Source organism: Phragmites australis, chromosome 6, assembly GCF_958298935.1.
Source record: "Phragmites australis chromosome 6, lpPhrAust1.1, whole genome shotgun sequence".
Lineage (NCBI taxonomy): Eukaryota > Viridiplantae > Streptophyta > Magnoliopsida > Poales > Poaceae > Phragmites > Phragmites australis.
The window spans coordinates 17,743,945-17,758,496 of NC_084926.1; the positions used below are offsets into that span (position 1 = coordinate 17,743,945).

Consider the following 14,552-nt stretch of genomic DNA (forward strand, 5'->3'; position numbering starts at 1 on the left):
CGGTAGCTAGCCATCCACGTGTGAAGGGCAACCTTTTTCTCGCATTTCTTGGCCTGTTTTTGCAGCTTTTGACCGGCCTTGTTGGCTGTTCTATGTGCCTTGGTGTTCGGGACACGATGATATGCTTGTACGGAATGCACCACAACGACACCATGGTTTTACTGGGCGACAAGCAAAGCAAAAGCAATGGTACATCTATTAACTAAGTTATGTTTAAATACTATATATAATTGCTAACATATACGTACAGACTAGATCTAATTATTAAACTATGTCTAACTCTAGTTTTAAACCTAGATCTATATACAATTCTATATCTTAAATCCTATATGTAACTCCCAATCTATATCAAAAATGAACACTAGTGGCTATCCTATCATGTTTGTAAAAAAAAAAACGAAGCAAAAAAATTACATTTTTTTCCAGCAGGGCTTCATCGCTTCTTCTTCCTCCCTCCCCACCTCTCTCCTATCCTCTCCTCTCCTCTCCTATCTTCTCTTCCCTCTCAGCTTTCTCTGTTCTCTCAGCTGAAAAGGATGCAAATGACTTGGGTGACATCGGTCGGGCGCACGATGCGATTTTTATACTGAAAATGTGTCGCACGTTCAACAAGCGATACCTTTTCGGTGGGCATGTAGCAACGAAGGTGACGCTCGTTGGACTCATCCAACAGGCGACACCTTAATGTGGTAGCCAGGTCAGCCGCCATATTTAATTTTGGGTGATTGGACTGTGGGGCCCATAAGGTGTTGCTTGTTGGATGTGCAACACCTTGCTGTCACCCATACAACGGACGACGGTAGGCTATTCTTACCAAATTTTAAAATAGGTATATAATTTTACAAATATATATACACACAAAAAATCTTGGTAAATGAGTCCTACTCCTACTCGGTTGTGGTCTTATTTAAGCTGGTTGTGGGTAAATGGAGGCCTTTGGTATCCTAGTAATTAAGTCAGCCCAAGTCTAGTCGGATCCATCGGTTATGATTCAATGTTAATTAGGTTCCATCAAATAAACGGGTAGATGTTTTTATTTTTTCTAAAGATTTTCTAGGGTATTTCTCTTTTTCCTTTTGCGATCATGCACGGTCTGTCATTTCTTTTCTTTTTTTTCATGTACTCTATCCATTTCAAAAGTAGGCACAATTTGATTTGGTGTGCTCTCCCAGACTACATTTTGAATTTCATCATCCAAAGGCATAGAATTTTAAAATAGTATTACTTACACTTTGACCTTTAATTTCTATTACTATATATTGCTCATGACAATAGAATCATGATTCTTTCAAGAAGAATTATTATTGGTCCTAATTATGAAGTTTGAAACTTGAAAGACGTGCGTCCCTTAAAAAGAAAAAGGTGGGAGTAGTAGATTGTAGTAACATCTAAGAACAGAAAAAAAATATAAGTATTAGTTTCTTAAGCTGCTGCATGCCAAGACAAGTGTTAGTCGGGTTAGCTGGAATTGAACATTCAATAGAAAAACACCCGGTTTCCATTACTTGAGCTGGATGACTTATCATCCGTGCTGCTAACAATGGGCCTAATCACTTTTCTACAACGAAAAAATTGAAAATGAATTAACTTCTAGGGAACTTTTAAACGGAAAAAGGATAACGTATCAAAATTTCTGTATTGTTTTGCTGTGGCTTGACTGAAACCTTGTACTGTCACGGCCAGAACGACCCAATTTGTTTTCTTTCTGGCGGAAGGCAGGATGGTCCAATTAATTACAGTGAATTGTTGGTCCATAGGCGAGAGGGAGGACAGGTCGCTCACCGGGTGGTCGCCCTTTGGAGTTGCCTGTGTCACCGACGGTGGATTCAGAATAACTGGGTGTTCCATACATATGACTATGTATGTTCGGTCCGTCTGAATGTCCTATTTATTCAAATATAGGGTGTCATATAGGTTTAATGTACATAATAGATCTCTGAAAAACGAAAACTATCTAAGTGTCCTGTGTACCCTTGTGACTTCACGTGGATCCGCCCCAGAGTCACCCGTTGGCATGAGCAAAGACTAGATCTACGCGCGCAAGGCAAGAGGTGGAGAGTTCCTGGCCTGGGTTGGGATGCTAAAACCCTCCATGTTTGGCGTGGTTTGGGCGGGGAAATATCCACCGGCAACATTCAAAGGCAATTTTACGACATGTATTTCGACACCGGTGTGGAAATTTTTCACGTGGCAGGCAGCATCGGGCATCATTCCTTGCCAAACGAAGCCTAAAGCGATAGCCCAAGCTGACCGCTAGTTAGTGGATCATTGACTCATTGTTAGCCCATATAAAATGCTAGTAAAATCCAACATCACACAGCTCATCAGCCGAGAAGGGTCATCTAAAAAAAGCCGAGAAGTGAAATCCCTCCCAAATCGCGTGAGCTCGATGACCACGGAGCTCGACGAGAACGGCTTCCTCGAGGAGAGAAGACCACGGTCGTCGCTGAGGCACGAGAGAATGGAGACGGTGATTAGGGAGCAAGTGATCGAGGGGGAGGAGCTGATCGAGCAGGGATAGGGCAATTTGGGAGTGGGAGGCTGGATCCCAGGGAGAGTAGCAGCAGGTATAGAATTTTCCTTTTTGCTGCCACTTGCTGAACGATTGATAATTTTTTTGGGGTCTCGTTAAGGGAAAAAAAAACAATTTTCGGGGTCGATTCCTTCGTTATTAGGAGTCATTGTGTCGCAAGTGTTATGCCATGTCCTGCTTATAGCAAGAAAATTTGAGCTATGCTTAGGATCTAGGAGTCAAATTACATTAATATTCCTCAGGAGTTATGCACACTAGAGAACTGAGGAGCTGATCTTGGAGTTATGTCATACGTATGAGGTTCAATGTGGCCTGAGTGAGTGGAACTAAGTCGTATGGTTGTTGGCACAAGATGTACAAGCAGGATAAAAGCTCAGCTCAACATGCAACGGTTCACCATGAGTCTCTTCTCTAAACTCCTGATGATTCCCAATCCTACAAATTAAGCATGCTGTATTCAGAGTTTGAACCTCTATCTTTTGGCCTCACTTCCAAGGGATTGATGATCACACTCGTCTCCCCTCTCATACATGTTGTCACCACCTTGGATAACCCCCTGTTCTCTTGCTCTTGCGCTTTTAAGGTCATGGTGGCTGTTGCGCACACTCGTGTAGCAAATGCTTTTAACTCAGTTTCAGAGAGAACATGCACAGCTATACTATTTTTTCAAATATGTAACAGATAGCCAAAGAAGCACAAAATAAGGTGGCAGGATTAAAGACATTTTTCCTATATATGTTGTAGCTGTCTTTTCCAAATAATCGTATGTTCATTCCACGCAAAACTTAATGCGCTTGGAAGCATGCATAAAAAAGGACTTCAAGATGGTTCATGCCATGTACATAGCACTTAAAAGACATACTACTACTGAAAGTCACACCCTCAGAAATCAGAACCGTTTGCCATTACCTCAAAAAAAGAAAAAAAAAACGTTTGCCATGTACATAGCAGAGGCAACCACGCGCATCAAGTAAATTTGGCTCATGTTGGCTGCTGTTAATAAGGTTTGTGCTACATCGATATTCAATTCGATCGACTAACTAGTAAAACAGTGTCATATCCCGAAGAAAATATTGGTCAAGCAAGATTAGACCATATTAGCTCCAGACAACGCTGAGAATAATTTTCGAACTACATATATCAAACAATGCAGAACAAATACGTCTCATAATTACGGGAATAGAGAAGACTCCTTGCATTTGAGGAAGAACAGTGCCAGGCTCCACGTATATACAGTTTTCCTTTTCATATACTCTTGAGATGGACTTAATGACCAGCTAACGATGATCCTGCCATCATCAGCATACGAGAAAGGAGAACACAAAAGCACCCTTGCCACCAGTTATCTGTAATTCATTTACTTGTTCTTTTCAGCAATTTCACATGGAGCATATGTATGAAATCTGTACGAAGCGAAGCAATCAAGGCAACCCGAGTTGCAACTACAAGCAACGACAATGTGCCGATAGCCAATCAATGGTAGCAATAGCAGTAGTAGGTGCATTCTTCATACTGCGAATGGTATCAGTCAATGCAGCTGTACAGTCTCAGGAAGGCATGCGCAACGAGCATGATGGATGGTCTCAAAAGGTTTCTCCATTTCCTTGGTTTGTTTCAGTGTGCAATTAGTCTAGCAAAAGTTAGTTTCAATGCCCGACCCTGCAGCCCTCGACCTGGTTCTGCTGCTGAAGATAAAATAGAATGTCATCATGCTAGCTTGTTTCGTGCACTGAGATAGCTAGGTTCATGGTTACTCCCATGCCCAAATTGTATACATGCAGTCCATCGCTCAAATGTAGTTTTTTCTGTGACATCTGAACTTGGGCCTCATACCACACACATAGTTGTAGACTGTATGTTTGGTTTCTCTCACGCTTCTTGGCCGTCGTTATAAAGCTCGTGACTACCGTCCCTTCAATTTATATTCGCTCCTACTACTACATAATAGATCTTGTATTTCGGAATATTACTGTCAGTTCCTTACGAGTTGATAGTGATGGACTATCATTATCGACTCGTCTCAAAGACCGATACTAAAAGTCTATTTAAAAAAGAACCGACAGAGATAATTGATTATCATTGTCGATTCTAGCTATAAACTTACAGTAATATTATCACTACTGGTCTTTCTTATAAACTGGCAATGAAACTTGACTATCACTACTAGCTTTAGTCACAAATCGGCGGTGATAGTTTGTCAAGTATTACTGCGGATCCATGTTACAAACCGGCAGTGATAATGGATACTAGTTATATTAAAAAATTCATAACTTTTTCATATAAAATTGGGTGGGGACAAACTTTATACAAAAATTATAGCACTCAACGAGATCTACAACTTTATAGTTGAAAACTTTTTTATTTAAAGTCATTTAGATGTCTAAATAATTATTTAAAATTTCAGATAAAAGAGATCAAAAAGATTGCATACGCTATTATTATCACAAGTACTTCTGTGGTGGAATGATAAAAATATATCGCACAAGCTAAAAGATCTTAGGTTTGAGTGCCACGAATTGCACGCGTATGAAAAATCGTGTGACTTGGCCCCAAAAACGTCGAATCGAAGACAGACTATCACTGCATGTTGAAGCTTTCAACCGGCACTGATAACCCCCTTCACTGCTGATCTCTAGGCCGACAATGATAGTCGGAGAGGAGCGTAAAGGTGTTTTGAGCCGACAGTAAAAATATTTTCTGTAGTAGTATCCTGATCAAACACTTGTACCAGCACAATCAATATTTCCAGGGAATATGACCAAAAACCTTTGGGATAAATCACAAGAACAATAACAACTAGTATGGAGGTGATTCGTTAATTTATAGGAGTATTCGGTGATTCGTTAATTTATAGGAGTATTCGGTGAATCTGTGCCTTAGAAATAGAAAAACATAAAAGATTTGTGAACAATACGTTTGTCGCAAGTGTGAACACGAGAGGAGCGGAGTAAATACTAGGTTTTGGTGACACTTTTGTAATTCAACTCCATGAAACAAATGTTAGTGGGCAACTGACAATTCCTCCAGGCTTGTCGTTGGTGTCCCTCTAACCTCGGCGCTCGTGGTCTTTACATCCTTTCTCCTTTCTGTGTTTGGTAAATGCCTTACTCCATTATAAGATCTAGAAGTCGCCCATCTGGTCCAAGATGTAGGTAATGTCTTATGGATTATTGGCATTGAAAGAAGATCTTTCTGTCAATTTTGCCAAACAATGGTGAGTCAATATTAACGCTGTTACATATCGAGGGAGAAACTAAGCACAAAAGGATGACGCTGGCGCCTCCAGGCTTTCAAGCTAGACTTGAGCTCCCAACTAAGGAGCTACGTCATGTGATGGGATTGAGATCCTCTGACTTCACTCATCTGTGAAGTCAGGTGACTTTAAACGGATCTGAGCTATTGGATCAAAGGTGAACGGTTCAGATTCGGCGCTACAGTATTTGATTAACTGTAAAATACTGTTTACTCAGACTCAGTTTACTGTATATCTCTGACTTCACACGGCTGAAGTTAGAGGATCTCGATCCAATATGATGAGCACTTGAGGATGTGCACCTCGAAGGTGCAACAGCGATAAAAATGCATAGTGGATGTGTTAAGTCTGGTCAATATGTGCTAGGAGAGGAAGAGCTCGGCTCAACATGCCACCTCCTCGTATAACTCTCTTCTCTAAACTCCTTGTAATTCCCAATCCTACAAAGCAAGCACAAAGGGACGTAGAGTTTAGACCTAATTTTTGCCCTCACTTCATTCCATAGGACATGCCGGACTCGTCTCCTCTCTCATACCTGTTGTCACCTTCTTCGATAACCTCTTGCTCTCTCGCTCTTGCGCTTTAAAGGGCACAGTGATTGTTGCGCACACTCATGCAGCAAATGCTCTCTAACTTCAGATAGAACGTCTGAGCTATTTTCATCTGTTGAAATGTGAGAAATTAAGTTAAAATGTGTTTTAATTTATTTATGATGAGTGATTGATATTGGTATTTATTTGGTTTGATGATCTTCGGTTTTGCATGAACTTTGATGTGATTTAAATTGATTTGGAATTTTATTTGAGCATATTGATTATGGACTAAGTGAAATTGAAGTTGAAGATATGTGTTTGCTTGTCTCATAGTGTGCAAACGATGAATGCAACTTAGCGGTCAACGGCGGGATAATCGGAGCTAAGCGGAGTGCTTTCTGTCGGACGATCAAGAAGGCCGGACGAAGTCAAGGGTGATTCTAGCTAAACACGTGGAGATCAAGCAAAGCATGGAAAACAGATGGAGACGGCATGTTGACAAAGTCAAGCGAAGGGGATACCGATGCAAGTGACAAGGCGGCCCGAGGGATCGGGAGCGGGAGAGACTTGCCGGCGGTCAGGATCGCATGACTGAGTACACGTGTCGACATTGAAACGATTTCTTAAGGTGTAAGCAAGGTGCTAAGTCACGCTTTGAGAAGCGTGCAGACGGTTTCGCTGTTTTTCCTCAAAACTGTGGGAGGACTGAAGGAGTATGTGGCACCATCGCGAAGCTTGCATCGAGCCGAAGCTAAGTCGTGAAGGCGCCATGACCGTCCGATGAATGAAGAAGAAAATAGAATAAAATACTCTCGGTGGTGGGTAGGAGTGTACTATAAGAGAGGGGTAATTTGGGAAAAAGCTAGAAAACTTATGGGTCAAATTTTTTAGACCTATAAATAGAGGGGTAGGGCTATTAGAAAGTTTGAACCAGCCATTTGAGCCCCTTGTGCCACCCATTTGAGAGCTTAAAGTTAGGATCTTAGAGGAGAGAAAGATGAGTGCTTAGCCTATGTAATAGGTGAGAGTTTTGAGAAATAAATCTTTGCAATCCGTCTAGTTTCCCTCTATTGGTTCCCTTGCAAGTTTGCAAGTTTTTCGGTTTTCGGTTTTGATTTTCGTTTTGGTTTCTGAGCTGAAATTTTAGCATATTATGAGGTCATTCTTCTTGTTGCTAGAGGTATAAAATTCACATACACACGCTTGTGTGATGGGGTCTTGAATTCATTTGCCTCTAGACAATCAATTTGGAGAGTTTCGTTGCTCGGTGTTTATCTTTTCTTGTTTTTTTGCAAGTTGTGATGTTTCGAGTGCTAAGACACATGGATTGATCTTAAATGGAACATATGGTTCATATACTATCTGTGGAGTTGTATTGCCTCGATTTTCTCTTGTTAAAACTTCTCTCTATTATTGCTTCCGTTTGAGTTTTGAGGTGCATTGGGTGATCCGAGAAGGCTATTGATTTTATAAGAAATTTGTTGAAGCGGCTATTCACCCTCCTCTAATCGCTAATCTCGTTCCTACATAAGGATATGTCACAATATAGTATATAGTTGGAAAGGCACCAAAAGAGGTGAGCAGATTGAAAACATCTAAGCCATGCATTGTAGTTGCCTTTGTCAAATGGTTGTATTTTGACTCCACTCAGACTTAATCCACTTGGAAGAATGCAACAACATTAAGAATCAAAGATCGTTCATGCCATGTAGAAATCACTTAAAAAGCTTGATATTAGCAGAAAACATTGTGCACCCTACGCACCCTTTCGTTATAGCAGAGACACCCATCCACTCGTGCCATGCAAATTTAGCCCATGGTGGCTGCTGTTAGGTTTTACATCTGATATTCAATTAGAGTAGCGGAGTGTTGCAGCAGTGGCAGTCAATACCCGAAGAAAATATTGGTTGAGCATGACGAGACCGTTTCGGTTTGAACTTCAGAATTTCAGATAAAGCACAATATAGTTTCTAATATGTGATATAGCAAATATTGAAGAAGTAAAAGTCGGGATCACTGCAGTTCGACCCATCCTGACCCTATCTGTGTGTCTATGCTAACGCACAAAAGTTTTGCAACCTAATTCTAAACCTATTCTAGCACGACAATTTAGGAATGGAAATTGCCAAAAGTAAATTACAAAATTGAAAGGGTAGGAATGAATTGAAATGCTCAATTGTAAAGAGAGGGGCTAGGACTGCTTATTTTTATCAAGGTATTAGAAGCTTGGCGCTCTACACTAGTCTTTGTTGGAGCACCCGTGCAAGGGTGTAGTTCTCTCTTAATCTCGCACAAGGAGCCAAAGACTCTTAGACGGTAATAATTCTTCACTCAGAATTGATGGACTCTTAACAGGCACAAATCCTTCTTCGACAGTATCTAGATGGTAATAAAATGCTTTATAAATTATGTATATGTATATACATGGGGGGTTGCTTTTTGTTTCTCTGTGGAAAACCATGAAAAATTCCATTTTGAATTTGCTTGTAAAGGAGTTTTCCTTCTCCGGGGCTGAGCTTCAGAGCCCAAGTCAAATTGCAATACAGGAGATGCAGCCATTGTTCGGCTATAACATCCAAACGAAGCTTATGCACGCGCGTGACATTTTGTAACTTAATATGATGATGTTTAAATGGATATAATTGTCCTATACTGACAATATAACTTCTAGACAATCCTTAAAAAATATAACTTGTAGACAGCATACCTTTCAGTTCATCAGGCATGTTTTATTATTCGATACAAGTGACTGAAGCAAACGCACAACTCATCGAGGATTTTTATTACTCGATAGTGGTTGATGCAAATGCACAGAATGACAACGAATCCACCGCGATGTGGAACGTACTGAAGCATGATGATAGCCAGAAAGCATTGCATCGCTGGCAGAACACAGCCAAAGCCCCAAGCTATGGCACCGCTAGTGCTACGCTGTGCCACTGCACTCTGCATCTCAACACCTGTTGTGCAAGAAAATATCTTTCACGAATAAGCACGGTGAGAGACTTCTCTAAGAAGAAGACTTAAACTTAAAAGAAAAAGTGTAAAGCAAGGAACACCAAAAGATCCGTTTCTAATCTGATGGTCATGAGTCTATATTTATAGTGTCATTCGGGTGTAAATACATAAATATGCTCTTACAGAGATAGCAATACAAGTTATCGCTATGTTATAGGGACTTAAGGCTAGTCAAATTACACAAACTGAGTTCAGGCAGAATACATTTACCCATAACTAGAAGATATTATCTACTATGATAAATACAGTGGTGTAGGTGATTCAGAGGGTGCGATACTCAGCCAGTCGTCAATTACGACACGGCGACGCACCATCTCGAATGTTAGAATGACCTCCACTTGTACTGGGATATCAAGATGGCCACCTCTTATACCAACATTAAATATCGGTCACTTCCTTATAGACGGAGGACACCTCGTGGGCCCCCTCTAACTGATTTTTCTCTAAGCCTTGATGACCTACTTCCCGGGCTTCAAAGAGTTTGCTTAGGCTCCAAAGGACTGTGACTCTGGGAGGCTGGAGCTCTATAGAGTTCTAGAGCCTGGAGACTCAAGAGGCTTTCGGGGACCTGAAACTCATAGACATAGACTGACAGGGCTAAGGGAGTCGGAGATCCTTAAAGACGGCCTCCAACAATCTCTTCTGGAGACCAGCAACATCCCCTGTCTCGAGAGGCAATGATCAGAGGGGTTCACGGTCTTCAGAAGCTAGACCTCTGGCAGAGGATCCGGAGCCCTTGATGATGACCCTTTAATAATATCTGCAGACTAAGATATTTTCCCAACAGCATGTGTGTCGTTGATTTCTGCAGACCAAGTGCGAATCCAGTAACCTTCACCGCTCTAAGCTCTAGTCTTGACGATCTATATTCCTAATACCTCCCAGTCCTGTGATATATTCCAAGGAAAACAGAAATAGAAAGAGAAGTCTGAAGTCCCCCTTGGGTCGGTATGGGTTCAGATCATGCGGCTTGGCTCGGCATACACAAGCTCCTTCTGCTGTCTTTTGCTCCTTTTAAGTCTACGGTACTGCTTATGAAGTCAGGAAGCAAATTAATGCTCGAAAAATCTGCACAACGATCTTTTCTTTTAAAAAAACTGCAGAACGGCAGCACATTAACTTGTCACATGAACTGTAGTTTCCGAGCTATTCTTCTCTTGCATCAAGATGCACTGGGCTCCATACTCATCTAACCACCCCGATTAGTACATTTATCCGTCTTGTCTTTGTTTTTTTCTCTTTCCATAGAGCCATCTCTTCCTTTTCACTAAAATTAATATAACTGAAAGCCTCTAAAATGCTACTCGTTCTGTCCCATTTTATTTGTCGCTCAGGACATTGAAACGGTTCTAATACACTCGACAATTACTTTTTCTAAGTATATGGTTATATAGAATATATAAAATACAATGATTTGAAAGTTTTTTTATGACAAATATAGTGTAGGACGAGAAAAACGACTAGATGAGTGAATAGATATCTCAACTAATTTCTTTCGAAACATATGACCTTTTTCTATTTTAATCACCTAATGCACTAAAACATAGAATGGAAGTATGAAATCAAGAGAAACAAATCACAGTGAAAAACTCTAAAGAAAACATGTCATTTATGGATGCATATGAACTCTAGGTTCCATTAAAAATCATTCTAACAGTCATAGCCACAATAAAATAGTAACTTGAAGGAAGAACCTTTAGAACCAAAGAAGTGAGCACCGGGTGAAGAAACTCTTTCAGTTGATACATCTAGAGGCACGGGAATTCAAGATCAACTTATATATGAATTATATATCTCTAGCAGCAAGAAGAAAAACTTCAACAAGGTGAAAAATTTTATCCCTCAAGCAAAAACAAAAATCACAACGAAAATCGAAAAACTTGCAACCAAGTAAGGGAGCCGATAGAGAGATACTAGAAGGAGATGAACACAAATATAGGAAGAAAAGTAAACTTTATTACTTCCAAATATCAACCCATTTTCGACGGATTAAAAAGATTTTTTATACAAAAGTTCTCACATAATACCTAAATAAGCACTCATCTCTCTCATAAAATCCTAGCACACAACTATCAAATTGTTAGCTCAAAGGGCTCAACCACCCCCTCTATCTATAGCCTAGGTTTTATAACCCCTAAGTTTACCAGATTACTCTCAAAATTTCATTCTCTTCCAATACACTCTTACCTACTACTGAGGGTATTTTCGTCCATCTTTTTTCTCGTCCATCGAACGGCTGTGGCTCCTTCATTACTTAGTTACGTCTCGATGCAAGCTTCACAATGATACCATGTGCACTTCACACTTTCCCACGATGTTAAGGCCAAACCGTGAAACCGCCTCGTACGCTTCTCAAAGTGTGACTCGCCGCCATTTGCTTACATCTTAAGCAATTCACCCAATGTCAATACGTATACTCCATCTTGCGATCTCGACCGCCGGCAAGTATCTCCCGCTCATGATCCCTCAGGCAGCCTTGTCACTTGCATCGGCATCTCTTTCGCTTGACTTTATCAACACGTCGTCTTCATCTACCATCTTATGCTTTGCTTACCCTCCAAGTGTACATGTAGGATCACCCTTGACTCCACTCAACCTTCTTGATCGTCTGGCACTAAGCATCCTGCTTAGCCCTGATCATTATGCCGTCAACCGTTAAATTGCATCCATCACCTGCACATAACAAGACAAGCACACACATTTATTTAATTACATATCTAATTAATCATAATCGTAATCATGCATTGTAATACATAGACCATGAAAATCAAACTCAACTCAACACAAACATTATCAATGACTCATAACAAGTAAACATAGACATATTTCCACTTGGTTTCTTATATAGTAACATATTTTTCGGCAAAACCTTAATACTTTTTTTGCATATTAGTAGTCAAAGTTTTAAAGTTTGATTGTGATTTGAGAACAAATGGAATAGATAGATACTTAGCTGAAATAGAGTCGGCGGTCATTCAACATTTAAATTTGAAATGGGCACCCGGAGCACCAAAAAGAAAAAGATCGGTACTGCAGTCATCGGTGGTTAGCAGGACATCCAGTAGCTGCGAGCAGCAACAATTTTTATTTCCATTTATGTAAGTGGTTTGTCAAATTTACAAATCCCTACTGTTCTCTCTTTTTTTACTTCTTTCTTAGTTATAACCTCGCGATAGATGATAAGCCATATTAGAAACTCACATGGCCTTAATAATGGTAGTAAACCCTATACAATTTGAAAAAATGAAGCCAAATCATGGTGGCAGTACCCATGTTCTAAGACAGAAGTCCGCTGAGGCATCTATGCATATGTGCGAGCTGCGACCACAACTCATGATGCCAAAAATCAAGCTGACCATGTGTTCTTTGGCAAACCTTTATTTAATGCACGGAGAGAACTGGTGAGTACAGCCAGCTTTGGAGGTTGTTGCATTTCATTGATCATCTTTCGACGGTGCACCGCTAGATAGATCCTGGATGGGTGGTGTACAATCGAGGATTCAAACTCTATCGCAGGCTGACCAGCCCCTGTGATGCACAGATTCCCGGTTCCTCCCAAGCCCACAAAACAACTAGGAACCACGCATGCTTACAAGTTTTGTGATGCTCTAGCTTGCAACTGCAGCTTGAATGCATGGTATCTTTCTCGTCCTGCCTCTCATATATGTTCCTGACCACTTCTCACCTGTCCAAAGCTCTTAGGCACTACCCCTTTGTCCTCCGCTGGCTATGGCTTTAAGAGGATGGCTGTTGTTGTCACTGCTCGGTACAGTACCATTACATGGTACTATCGGTAACTCAACCTCATAAAGTGCTATGTAGAATCTGTATTATTAGCCAAGTTTTGTGAATAGGTTTATTAAGAACATTTGCTGTCCTAGAAGAGGATCACAGATATATGGCACGCCGTGAAGGCAGTACATTACCAATGCAAGCAGATATCCCTCGCATATCTATACTATAAAGTGCGAGTTTTTCAAAAATGTTTCTCACACAACAATTATCTATCCAAATCAATTCGACAATGTTGGATCCACTGCACAATTTTCATCCAACAACATGCATGGACGGTGGCCCCACACGTCCACGCGCAGATTCACACGAGAAGGCGTGCGTTTAGCCTTCCTTCATCTAACTAATCTCATCTACATTTCTACCCGACCGCTACCGCCTCCCCCTCGCCTCGCTCCGTTCCCTATCTCCCCCTCTCGCCGCCTCCTCCCCCTCGCCTCCACCATCGCCTCCCTCTTCGCCTCCATCCGCTGCTCTCGACCCCGCCGCCTCCCTCTCCGCCTCCCTTCATCGCTCTCGACCCCACCGCCTCCGTCTCCGCCTCCCTTTGTTGCTCTCGACCCCGCCACCTCCCTCTCCACCTCCCTCCGCTGCTCTCGATCGACCGCCTCTCTCTCCCTCACCCGCCAGGCCGACGTCGAGGCCTTCTTCACCGCAGAGTGGCCCCGCTATGTCGTCCTCCTCACAGGCAAGGTCAGCAGCATCCACACCAACTCCACCTTCCCCGCCGACTTGATCGCCGCCAACCTCTAGATCCAGACCAACGTCATCAACGCCACACTCAGGTGTGGCTCCGTTCGCAAGCTCCTCTTCCATCTACCCCATGTTCACGCTGCAACTCATCCCGGAGGCCTCCCTCCTCTCCGGTCTGCTCGATCCCACCAACAAGTGGTACACCATTGCCAAAATCATCGGCATCAAAATGTACCAGTGCCTACCGCATCTAGCATGGCCTCGACACTGTCTCCATCATGCCCACCAACCTCTAAGGCTCGCACGACAACTTCCACCCGGAGAACTCACACATCCTGCCCGCCCTCATCTGCCGGTTCCACGAGGCCAAAGCGTACAACGCCCCTGAGGTCGTCGTGTGGAGTTCTGGCTCACCGCTGCACGAGTTCCTCCATGTGGACGACCTCACCGATGCGGTGATCTTCTTGATGGATCAGTATTCGGGGCTAGAGCATGTCAATGTGGGCAGTGGGAGCGAGGTGACCATCAAGGAGCTCACGGAGCTCGTGAAGGAGGTGGTCGGGTTCCAAGGGAAGCCGGTGTGGGACTCCAGCAAGCTGGATGGCACGCCGAGGAAGCTAATGGATAGCTCCAAGATACAGGGTATGGGGGGAAGCCCAAGATCACACTCAAGAAGGGGCTCGTCGAAACCTACAAATGGTACGTCGAGAATGTTATCTCTGACAAGTAG

General features: G+C 42.1%; 1 pseudogene; it reads left to right on the top strand.

The window, feature by feature from the left end:
- Window positions 1–13,396: 13,396 nt before the first annotated feature.
- LOC133923036 (probable GDP-L-fucose synthase 1) lies at window positions 13,397–14,552 on the top strand (annotated as a pseudogene).